The sequence below is a fragment of the Eulemur rufifrons genome, chromosome 18, assembly GCF_041146395.1.
Source record: "Eulemur rufifrons isolate Redbay chromosome 18, OSU_ERuf_1, whole genome shotgun sequence".
Lineage (NCBI taxonomy): Eukaryota > Metazoa > Chordata > Mammalia > Primates > Lemuridae > Eulemur > Eulemur rufifrons.
Window position 1 is genome coordinate 64,373,486 of NC_091000.1, and position 12,388 is coordinate 64,385,873.

A 12,388-nucleotide genomic window follows, 5' to 3' on the forward strand; every position below is an offset into this window, starting at 1 on the left:
AAAAAAATCCAATGATGTAAAGGTTTTTATTTCCTAATTTATTAAGTTTTTTCCATTCAATAAGTAATTATTGACTTCCCACAAAAGGTTGAACAATGCTAGTAACTATAGAGATAGAAATCTAAATAAAACAGAAGCCCTGGTACTAAGGAATCTGGGAAAGAAGATAAAATACGTTAATAACCCTTTACAAGGAGAAAGTTTTTAGAAAAGAGATACAGGGGCTGGCATCTAACAGAGTAGACATTTGTCAAAGGACTGGAGTTCAGAGGAGGAAGAGGTGACTTCTAAGTGGGAGAATCGTATAAGAAGGCTTTGTGAAGGAGATGGTAGTTGGTCCTCGAAGAATAGTAAAACTTGGGCATCGGGAGATTAGAGGAGAGCACTCAGTATATCTTGTCATTCATTAATAGCATCTGTGCTTCAGGCCGTGGTGATACAGAGATGCCAAGAGCGAACCTTCGTCTTCCCAGCAATGGGAGCTGGAATGGGAGCAAGGTCACAAATGTCAGAGTGTCAGACACACCATGTCACCTATAAAATATGCTGCAGGCTTTGCTGCACAAAACCAATCTCACAGAAACCAAATAACTGATGAGAGAGAGTTCTTCATTGAGTAATGTAAGCTATTAAAAGCAGAAGAAAAGATACATCTGGAAAATTATATTTTGTATCCATGAATAAAATAAGGAATGTAAGCAGTTATCATAATGGCTGCTGAAACCTTCAGGTTCAAGACTGATAAGGAGCTTTTAATGAATGAGTCAGACTGACAAAGACCTGAATCTGCTGGTCAATGCCAAACCTGCTAAAGGTGAGACAGGCAGACCTGTGCCCCCCAAGTGGTGCAAAGAAAGCTCACGACACCATCTACAGCACAACGCATTCTTGCAAAGAGCACAGAAGCCAAAAGCTAGCTGCCAGACTTATCTACCGGTGAACAGGAACTACAGTGGGCAAAGAAGCGTATTAGATGGCACCATGATAACAAATCCAGAATGTGGGGAATACTAATAAACAAATAATTGACATGAGAAAAGAGGGAGATGGGAATAACTGTTGTAGACTAAAAGAGACTAGAGACTTAAAGGGCAAATCAACCAAATGCAGTGTATGAAACCCAACAAAACATCTATGAAAATATATTTGTGAGATGGTAGTGGAAAATTGAACTCAGTCTGCATATTACATAATATTAAGAAATATTGTTAATTTGAATAGATGTGATAGTGGTATCACTGTGTTTTTAAAACCCTTTATCAGTGATACATATTGAAAAGTATTTATGAATAAATTAATATGATGACAAGGTTTGCTTTAAAATACTCCAGGAAAACAAAAAGGTGGCAGAGTAGGGTTGGAGAGAGATAAAACAATAATGGAAAGATGTTGATAATTGTTGAAGTTAAGTGATGGATACATGGAGGTTCATTATATTATTCTTTCTACTTCTGTATGTGTGAAATTTTCCAAAATAAAAAGGGGATTTTTTTTTGTTCTTTTTTTTTTTTGAAATGCAGAGTGTGGTCCAGAAGGCTCACTCTTCATTCTCTAAGGAATTCTGGGCCTGCAGGACTTGGTCTGCTGGAATTCAATGTGATGGCTCACCCCTGTCCCAGGGCATTGTTGTGTGCTTCTCTTGGGGTCCTTCTGACCCCTGTCATTGGTTCTTCTTCATAGTTCTGATCCTGCTGTCTGCTACGTTAACCTCCTGACCTCCTCCATCCTGAGACAGGGTCCTTGACTGAAGCTTTGCCTTCTGACTGGCTCTAGCACCCTGGATGTTTAACTGTCAAGTGCAAAATGTCTCCTAGTCCTAGAAGACCTTGATAAGGTCTACCAAATTGAGGAACTTGGTCAGAGAGAACAAGGCAACAGTCCAGTTAACAGTACGGATGTTCAGGGTTCAAGTTGGGCTTATAGTAAGTTCCTCCCAGATCCCAACTTCGGTACAATAACAACCTTTTTATAAAAATAAGATATTCTCTAACCAGTATTATGTAATAGTTAAATTTTAACACCAAATGCTATCCTAAAACCTGCTGCCTCAGTATAGCAATTCATATATTACATAAAACGTTTACCTAATTTATTGTTTTGGTAGCCTTTAAAATTAGCAGTGTGTTTTAAAAAAAAAAGAAAATACTTAGAAAGTAGCAAATTCTTTTCATTTTCATATTCATCTCCCATAGTCACAAGAATAGGAGAACAGATATTAGGCAAAGTAGGAAATTACTGCTCTAGGAAAAATTTTCTAAGTGAACCAAAAGAAAACCATCAAGACCTGGTATCTCATAGTCCACCTGAACAATGAAAAATACCTATGAGTTCCTTGATTTGGCACAGCGTTACCTTGATTATACTTTACAGTGTGTGGGCCTCTTTGCAGCTGACTGACCTCTTGAGGAAGAGTGTAGGTCACTAGAACTTGGGTCACACAGGTGGAAGGACTGTCTAGCCAGGCAGACTCTTAGTTCCTCAGTTTCCACAGGAAGATGTCAGCCTTATCATCTGTTTTCTTATCCTCTCAAGCATCCTGGGCATTTTATAGTAGTCCTTCTGACCCTATTCCTTACCTTCCTGGTTCTATTTTCTCTGAGTCCTATTCTAAAGCAAGTACAAGAAACAATATTTGTATGACAGAACCTCATCAGAATGTATCATATCAATCTATTTACTGACCAACTCTTAGCAAAAGATTATTTAAGGGCTCTTGTATTTCTGAAGGATTATCTATGCAGTTCTTTTTTTCCCTCTAGTAGTAATCCTCAATAATCCTACATCTTGATCAAATATGCATATGCACACACACAGCTGCAACATTGGGTTTTTAAATTCTATTTTGTTCTATTCCATTTTATCTTTTATATTAGTCATACATTCATTTCATTACTTAATAGAGATACAACCTGAGTCATGTTTATTATCTGAAAGCTGCTTCTCGGAACATACTATCTTGGCCCTCACAGAATTGCTTTTACTGAGTTGTGCTTTTGTGTTATGCCCTTAACAATCTTAGGAAACATCTTATTTGCTCCAGAGAGATTGTTTTTTCACTTAGTGCCACTTGGATGAGAACTTCCTTTGAAACCTCAGGCCTACTAGGATAAACTTCTCTTTAGAAACAGGTATATTTTCATCACATGAATAATGACAACCACGTAGCTGACCAGACTATTATTTTGTTTTAGCTACCAGGAAGTTTATTACCAAAAATATATGGCATTGTAGTATAGGTCTTGTCTTCAGCTCTGCATGTAGTTCTTTACCTGCTCTGTACGTTCTTGTTTAATTTTTTTGTTTTGTTTTGTTTTCTTGGGGACAGTGTCTTGAATGCCCTGGCTTTGCCATCCATGCAGGCCACTTACATCTCAAGTCATGGAGCCTCAGTGATCCTCTTACAGGTGTGTGGTAGCGGGACAATGGCACCCCAAAGATGTCCACACCCTAGTTTCCAGGACATGGCAGAAGGGACTTTATATCCCTTAATAAAGTAAGGAATATAGGCAACTCTGACAAAAGGAACTTTGCAGATGTGATTAAATCAAGGATCTTGAGATATGGAGGTAGATTACAGTGGATTATCAGGGTGGGTCCAGTCTAATCACACGAGTCCTTAAAAGCAGGGAGAACCATGTCAGAGGAAGATTTTACTATTGAGGAATATTCAGAGCTACAACATTTGCTGGCTTTGAAGATGAATGAAGAGGACCTATGCTAAGGAATGTGGGCAGCCTTTAGAAGCTGGAAAAGTTTCCCCTAAAGCCTCTAGAAAGGAACACAGCCCTGTTGATACTTTGACTTTAGTCCAGTGAGACCTGTACCAGACTTTTAATCTACAGAACTATAAAATAGTAACTTTGGGTTGTACTAAGCCACTAAATTTGTGGTGATCTATTATAGAAGCGACAGAAAACTAAAACAAGATGTGTTGACCTCAAATTTATTTAGTGATTTAGGTTTCAGTGCCTCGTAATGTATTGAGGCAAGTTAATAATATTATTAACTTATAACTATGTCCACAAATCCAGAATACAGAGGGGACTACAGAGGAGACCCAACCCAGGACATTTTTCTCTGGAGGGCTTCATGACTGAGCAGTCCCAGCTTGACTGAGTGGACCTTATCCAGCACCAACAACACTCTGCCTGATTTGGCCTTGCCCTTGGCGCCTACATGAAGGTGATTGGTGAGGCCCACCACAACTTCTGTGGGTCTGCATGTGCACCATGTGCTCCGGCACACATGTGCAGGCCACGCAGGAAAGGAGGTGCTGAGGAGGTGGGAGAGCTTACCTCTGCACCCGCTCCCAGCCTTCAAGTGCCTGGGGTGGGGAGTCTTGTTAGATCTTATATCTTATCTCCACTTATGCACGAGCTGTGATGCTACTTTAAGAAATATTTATTTTAAATATTTTGAATAAAATGGTGCAAAAAATAATATAACAAGCACCCATGTATCTACCACTCAGGTTAAGAAATAAAACATGGGCCGGGCTCGGTGGCTTATGCCTGTAATCCTAGCACTCTGGGAGGCCGAGGCGGGAAGATCGCTTGAGATCAGGAGTTCGAGACCAGCCTGAGCAAGAGCAAGACTCCGTCTCTACTCAAAATAGAAAGAAATGATTGGACACCTAAAAATATATATAGAAAAAAAAATTAGCCGGGCATGGTGGTGCATGCCTGTAGTCCCAGCTACTTGGGAGGCTGAGGCAGAAGGATCACTTAAGCCCAGGAGTTTGAGGTTGCTGTGAGCTAGGCTGACGCCACGGCACTCCAGCCTGGGCAACAGAGCGAGACTTTGTCTCAAAAAAAAAAAAAAGAAAAGAAAAGAAAAAGAAAAGAAAGAAAACATGAATATAGTTGAAGGCCCCTATGTCCCCTCTCCAATTGCATTCTTCCCCCACCCCTCCAGTGGTAACTGTTATCCTGAATTTGGCATTTACCTTTACCATGCATTACTTTATATACTGCATACATACGTATCTTTAAACAATGTATAGTATTGTTTTACATGTCTTTCTATTTATGTAAATGCTATAGTAACTTATATATCTTTTTGTAATGTTTTATTTTGCTCAACTTTGTAATTGCAAGATTCTTCCTTGTAATAGTCATAGTTCTAATTTACACATTTTCACTCCTTTGTGATATTTTAATATGTGAATAAATCACAGCTGCATACTGGAACATTTCAGACACATCCAATCTTTGTCAACATGCTGTTACAGAATTGAAATAAAAGTATACATATACTCTTAAGTTTTATTTTTATTAATATATCACACATTTTTACTCATTACTGTATAATGCTTGTAGATTGTATATAATTCTTAATGTTTGCGTAATATTCCAGAGGGTAGACATACAATAATTTTTTTTAACCATTCTCCTTGTTGGGTATTTAGGTTCTTTTCCACTTTTATCTAGAGACATTTTTCCTTTGTAGGTTATTTCCTTAGAATAAATTACAGGAGTGGAATTACTGCTTTTAAAGGTATAAATATGCCTATAGATCTTTATGTACAAATCAAGTAAATTTTCAAAAGAATTTATCTTTACCTTGCAGATATCAGTGTGTCAGTGGTACTATTTCACCAAACCTTGCCAGAATTAAATATTATCACTTTAAACTTTTCTAAACAAATTATAAAACTATTTTAATTTGTACTTCTATGAGATGGAATATTTTTCAATATGTTGCTTTACTAATCATATCTGTGGGAAAGTCTTACCTGCAGATTTTGCTACATGCAGATGTTAACAGTTCTTATATAACATAGATTTTAACATATGCATTATATTTTCAAAGAATAAGAATTGTAATAGAAGCTGGGCACATGGCTCACACCTGTAATCCTAGAGACTTGGGAGGCTGAGGCAGGAGGATTGCTTGAGCCCAGGAGTTGAGGTTGCAGTGAGGTATGATTATGCCACTGCACTCTAGCTCAAAAATAGAATAGAATAGAATAGAATCATGTACCAAGTGGGAGTTTGGGATGAGAGTGCAGTGGCACCAGGCACAGTGTCTATGGATCCAGACATCCAGCTCCAGGAAGAAGACAGCCAGCTGAAGAAGGCTTGCCTCAGGAACTGTCTGGTGGGTGGGAGCATCCAGGGCAGAGCAAAGCTCTGGAATGTTGATTCTCACCTAACCTATCATCTATTTGACTCACAGTGGTCTATATCTGCTGCTGTATGAGGTCAAGTGCATATCAATTTGCTTTACTAATCTTCAGTTTCTCTTTCTTTATTTAATTCTGCTTTCTTTTTGTGAAGACTTTGAGTGGGTTCAGTTTTCCTAGCATCCAGATCTGAAACAGTATAGCATCTCTGAGTCATCAAGGAAAAGACACCACATTAAGAGAAGACAACTTTCATTGATACAGTTGACCACCCACGTTCAAGATCATTTAGTAGTATCTTCCTTTATAAAAGAAAAATGTTTCCACCACCCTATAAATTATTACATAAACATTATTTTGCATTTAATAAAGTACTTTGGGCATGGTTTTATATAAATGTTTTAGAGGTATTTTTAGTGATTTACTTTAATAGACTGTGCCTTCCAAAACTTTTCTATTTTGAATTTTTTTTTAACTTTTACAAATTGAGCTTTTAATGAAAAGGCAAGCCACAAACTGGGAGGAAATATTTGCAAATCACAGATCTGTTAAAGAACTTGTATCTAGAATATATAAAGAACTCTCAAAACTCAATAAAAAAGCAATCCAATTTTTAAAATGGGCAAAAAGATTTGAACAGATACTTCACCAAGAAGGTACCTGGGAAGTGATGGAGATCCAAATTACTCTGATCGTTACACATTGTATGCATGTATCAAAATATCACATGCACCCCATAAATACGTACAGCCATTATATATTCATAAAAAAATTTAAAAAAAAAATACAGGGATGGCAGACAATCACATGGTAAGATACTCAGCGTCATTAAGATGCAAATTAAAACAACAATGAATACCACTGCCCACCTATTACAATGTCTGAAATAAAAAACACTGACTATGCTAGGGGTTGGAGAGGATGTGGAGCAACTGCAACTTTCATACACTGCCAGTGGGCATGTAAAATGGTACAACCACTTTGGAAAACATTTTGGCAGTTTTTAAAAAGTTAAATATACACCTTCCATCATTCTACTTCTCAGTATTTACCCAAGAAAAATGAAAGTATGTGTTCAAACAAAAACATATGAGGTCTTTGTAACTTTATTTAACATAGCCCAAAACTGAAAGCAACCCAAATGTCTGTCTGCAGGAGAATGGATAAACAAATTATGGTATATCCATACAGTGAAATATTACTCAATAATAAAGGGATGAACTGTTGATATACATGCAACATAGAAGAATTTCAAAATGATTATGCTGAGTGAAAAGAACTAGACAAAAAAGAGTAAATACTGTTGGTTCCATTATATAAAATTCTAGAATATACAAAGCAATCTATGATGACAAAAAGCAGATCAGTGGTTGCCTGTGACTGGCAGAGTGTGTAGGAGCCAAGAAAGGCAGGTAGGCAGAAGAGAGGTATTACCAAGTGACAAAAGGAAACTTTGATGGTGGTGGGTAATGGAAATGTTCACTATCTTGATTGTGGTGATGGTTTCAGAAAGATATACATATGTCAAATCTTATAACCGTACACTTTAAATATCTGCTGTTTATCATATATCAGTTATACCCTTAAAGCAGTTAAAACTTACGCTCTTTAGCAGAAACTGAAATTTTTTTCCTTCCTTTTCATGGCAATCTGAAAAACTACTTTTTACAGAGCTATTTTTAATCTCTAAAATACATATTATCGTATAAGAAATATTTTGCTATTCTTTCTTTATTCTGAGGTTAACAAATAAAAAAAATTCAATCTGTGGACTTAAAAGGGGTATTACTTTGATCTTGAAAGCCATTAAAGAGGTTCAAAATGTGCCATGAAATCTATAATGAAAAACAGGAAGTGGAAAGGAATTCCACATTGCTTCAATGAAATGTCATGAAGTATGTGAAGGTAAAAGTGGAACTGCACCCTCCAGGATGTAGTGAAGAGATGCAATGGAATGGAATGGAAAAAGCCCTGTGCTAATGGTTGAGAAATATGGATTCTAGTATTTTCACACTTACAGACATATCTTTTCAGAAATATTTTAAATTCTCTTCACTTTGTTTCCATCTGTTAAATTGAGATAATATCTGTACTACCTACCTTAAATAATGTAGGTAATCAGGGAAGTAGGACCACTGATTTGATATTGTTACCATTAATTTATTTATATAAGAGGGAAAGACATGGAAAGTTGCTATTTCTGCAGCAAATTTACCTTACCATTGCTTTCATTAAATTCTTTGCTACAGACGTTTAACTATATTTAAAACATCAGAAGATTAAAAGTCATTTTTAACATTGTTATTTAATGGGAAAGTTTCTGTAGTTTTTCTTCTATAATTGACTTGACAAGGTAACTGCTAGGGGAACTAAAGAAACCAAAAAAAAAAAAAAAAAATCCAGGACTTGGAAGAAAAATTCACTAAATAAATTGAAATATTAAAGAAAAATCAAACAGAACTTCTGGAAATGTATTTATTCAAGGAATTACAGAACACAGTGGAAAGCCTCAAACATAGGGTAGATCAAACAGAAGAATCTCAGGGATTGAAGATAACACCTTTCAATTAAACAAGGCAGTCACAGAGATAGAACAGAGAAATAAGAGAAAAGAGAAAAGCATACAAGAAATGTAGGATTATGTGAAGAGGCCTAACAGAATTATAGGCATCCCTGAGGGGGAAGAAGAAAATACACCAGGGTTGAATAAAATATTAGAGGATATAATGGAGGATAATTTCCCTGGCCTCACTAGAAATCTAGATATCCAGGTACAAGAAGCTCAAAGGACTCCTGGGAGATTCATTGCAAACAGGAAGACACCATAAAACATAGTCATCAAACTGGCCAAAATAAACACAAAAGAGACCCTCCTATGAGCTGTAAGGTGAAAGAAGTAGGTAACCTACAAAGGAAAACCCATTAGACTAACTGCAGACTTCTCAACTGAGACCTTAAAACCGAGAAAAGACTGGGGCCCCATTCTCACTCTTCTCAAACAGAATGATGCCCAGCCTAGAATCTTATATCCTGCAAAACTAAGTTTCTTATCTGAAGGAGAAATAAAGACCTCAGACAAGCAAAAACTGAGGGAATTCATTAAGATAAGACCAGCCCTCTAGGAAGTACTAAGAACAACGTTACACGTGGATCAGCACAATAAACACCAGTGTAAAATCATACAAAAGCTAAAGGTCAAAGGCCAGATACCACAATGTCTCAAGAGAGGAAATAAAGCAACAAAGTTCACCTCAACAGGACAAACAGAAATCTTCCCCACTTATCAATTCTTTCAATAAATGTGAATGGCTTGAACTGTCCACTAAAGAGACATAGGCTGGCCCAATAGATAAATATACACAGCCAAGTATCTACTGTCTTCAGGAAACACATCTAACCCACAAGGATGCATTCAGACTCAAGGTGAAGGGATAGAAAACAATATTCCATGCAAATGGAAGCCAAAAGAAAGCTGGCATGGCAGTTCTGATTTCAGATAACTTTGTCTTCAAACCAGCAAAAGTAATGAAAGACAAAGATGATCACTATATAATGGTGAAGGGTACAATTCAACAAGAAGACCTAACAATTCTAAATATTTATGTACCTAACTCAGGTGCACCCAGATTCATAAAGCAAATCCTACTTGATCTAAATAAAATGATAAAACAGCACCACCATAATAGCCAGGGACTTCAATGCCCCTCTGACAGAACAGGACAGATCCTCCAAACAGAAAATAAACAAAGATGCAACGGACTTAAACAGAACCCTGTAACAAATGGGCCTGACTGACGTTTACAGAATGTTCTCCTGAAAACCCACTGAATATATGTTTTTCTCATCAGCTCATGGGACGTTCTCTAAGATTGATGATGTTCTAGGTCACAAAGCATGTTTCAACAAATTTAGAAAAATAGAAATTATACCATGCATCTTCTGAGACCATAGTGGAATAAAATTAGAAATCAACTCCAACAGAAACTCTCATCTCTGCACAAAGTCATGGAAACTAAACAACCTTCTGCTGAACAATTATTGTGTTAAGGAGGAAATCAAGATGGAAATCAAAAGATTCTTTGAATTAAATGATAAAAGAGACACAAGTTATCAAAATCTGTGGGACACAGCTAAAGCAGTCCTGAGAGGAAAATTTATATCCTTAAATGCCTACATCCAAAAGACAGAAAGATCACAAATCAACAATCTAATGAATTATCTCAAAGAACTGGAAAAGGATGAGCAAATCAACCCCAAACCCAGCAGAAGAAAAAAAATAACAAAGATCAGAGCAGAAGTAAATGAAATCGATAATAAAAAAACTACATGGAAGATTAATAAAACAAAAAGTTGGTTCTTTGAAAAAATGAACAAAATTGACACACCTTTTGCTAGATTAATGAGAAGCAGAAAAGAAAGGACTCTAATAAGCTCAGTCAGGAATGAAAAAAGGAGAAATTACAACTGATACCATGGAAATACAAAATATCATCTATGAATACTCTAAAAACCTCTATGCACATAAACTTGATAATGTGAAGGAAATGGACAAATTATTAGAAACACAGAGCCTCCCTAGGCTCAAACAGGAAGAAACAGAATTCATGAACATACCAATATCAAGTACCGAAATTGAAACAGCAATAAAAAACCTTCTTAAAAAGAAAAGTCCTGGAGCCGAATTTTACCAGATCTACAAAAAACTGATGCCTATCCTGCACAAATTATTCCATAATATCGAGAAGGAAGGAATCCTCCCCAACATGTTTTATGAAACCAACATCACTCTGATACGAAAACAGGAAAGGATGCAACAAAAAAAGAAAATTACAGACTAATATCCCTTATGAATATAGATGAAAAATTCTCAATAAAATCCTAGCAAACCAAATTCAGGTGCTTATCAAAAAAAAAAAAAAAAAAAAAAAAAAGGCCAGGTGTGGTGGCTCACGCCTATAATCCTAGCACTTGGGAGGCTCAGGTGGGCGGATCGTTTGAGCTCAGGAGTTCGAGACCAGCCTGAGCAAGAGTGAGACCCTGTCTCTACTAAAAATATAGAAAGAAATTAGCTGGACAACTAAAAAATATATAGAAAAAATTAGCCAGGTGTGGTGGCACATGCCTGTAGTCCCAGCTACTCAGGAGGCTGAGGCAGTAGGATTGCTTGAGCCCAGGAGTTTGAGGTTGCTGTGAGCTAGACTGACACCACAGCACTCTAGCCAGGGTGACAGAGTAGGAATCTGCCTCAAAAAAAAAAAAAAAAAAAAAGAAAAGGAAAGAAAAGAAAAAAAAAATCCATCACGACCAAGTGGGCTTCATCACAGAGAGGCAGGGATGGTTTAACATACACAAATCTATAAATGTAATTCAACACGTAAATAGAAGTAAAAATAAAAATCCTCTCAATAGATGCAGAAAAAGCGTTCAACAACATTCAGCACCCTTTTATGATAAGAACGTTAAACAAAATGGGAATAGATGAGACCTACCTAACAATGATAAAAAACATACATGACAAACCCACAGCCAACATCATTACTGAATGGAGAAAAACTGAAAGCATTCTTGCTTAGAACTGGAACCAGACAAGGTTGCCGTTTATCACCACTTCTATTCAAGATGATACTCGAACTCCCAGCCAGAGAAATCAGACAAGAGAAGGAAATCAAGGACATCCAAATGGGGGCAGAAGAGGTCAAACTATCACTCTTTGCTGATGATATGATCTCATCTCTAGAAAACCCAAAGATTATGCCTTAAGACTACTGGAATTGATAAACAAACTCAGCAAAGTCTCAGGTTACAAAATCCATATATACAAATCAATAGTATTTCTATAGGTCTACGACAGTCAAACTGAGAACCAAATCAAAGACTCAATACCCTTCACAATAGCAACAAAGAAAATAAAATACCTGGGAATATATTTAAGTAAGGAGGTGAAAAACCTCGGCAGGGAGAACTACGAAACACTGAGGAAGGAAATAACTGAGGACATAATAAACAGGTGGAAAACCAGACCATGCTCATGGGTCAGCAGAATAAACATGTTAAAATGCCTATACTACACAAAGTGATCTACACATTGGATGTAATCCCTATTGAAATGCTAACATAATTTTTCACATATATAGAAAAAAAATTCTATGCTTCGTATGGAACCAGAGAAGACCCTGTATAGCAAAAGCAATCTTAAGCAAAAAGAACAAATTGGGAGGCATCAGTTTACCAGACTTCAAGCTATACTACAAGGCCATAGTAACT

At 36.8% G+C, this 12,388-nt stretch overlaps 1 protein-coding gene across 1 annotated transcript in view; it reads left to right on the plus strand.

Moving 5' to 3' along the window:
* The window catches only part of CAGE1 (cancer antigen 1), a 39,924-nt gene that overhangs the window by 14,238 nt on the left and 13,298 nt on the right, over positions 1-12,388 (plus strand). The window lies entirely within an intron of this gene.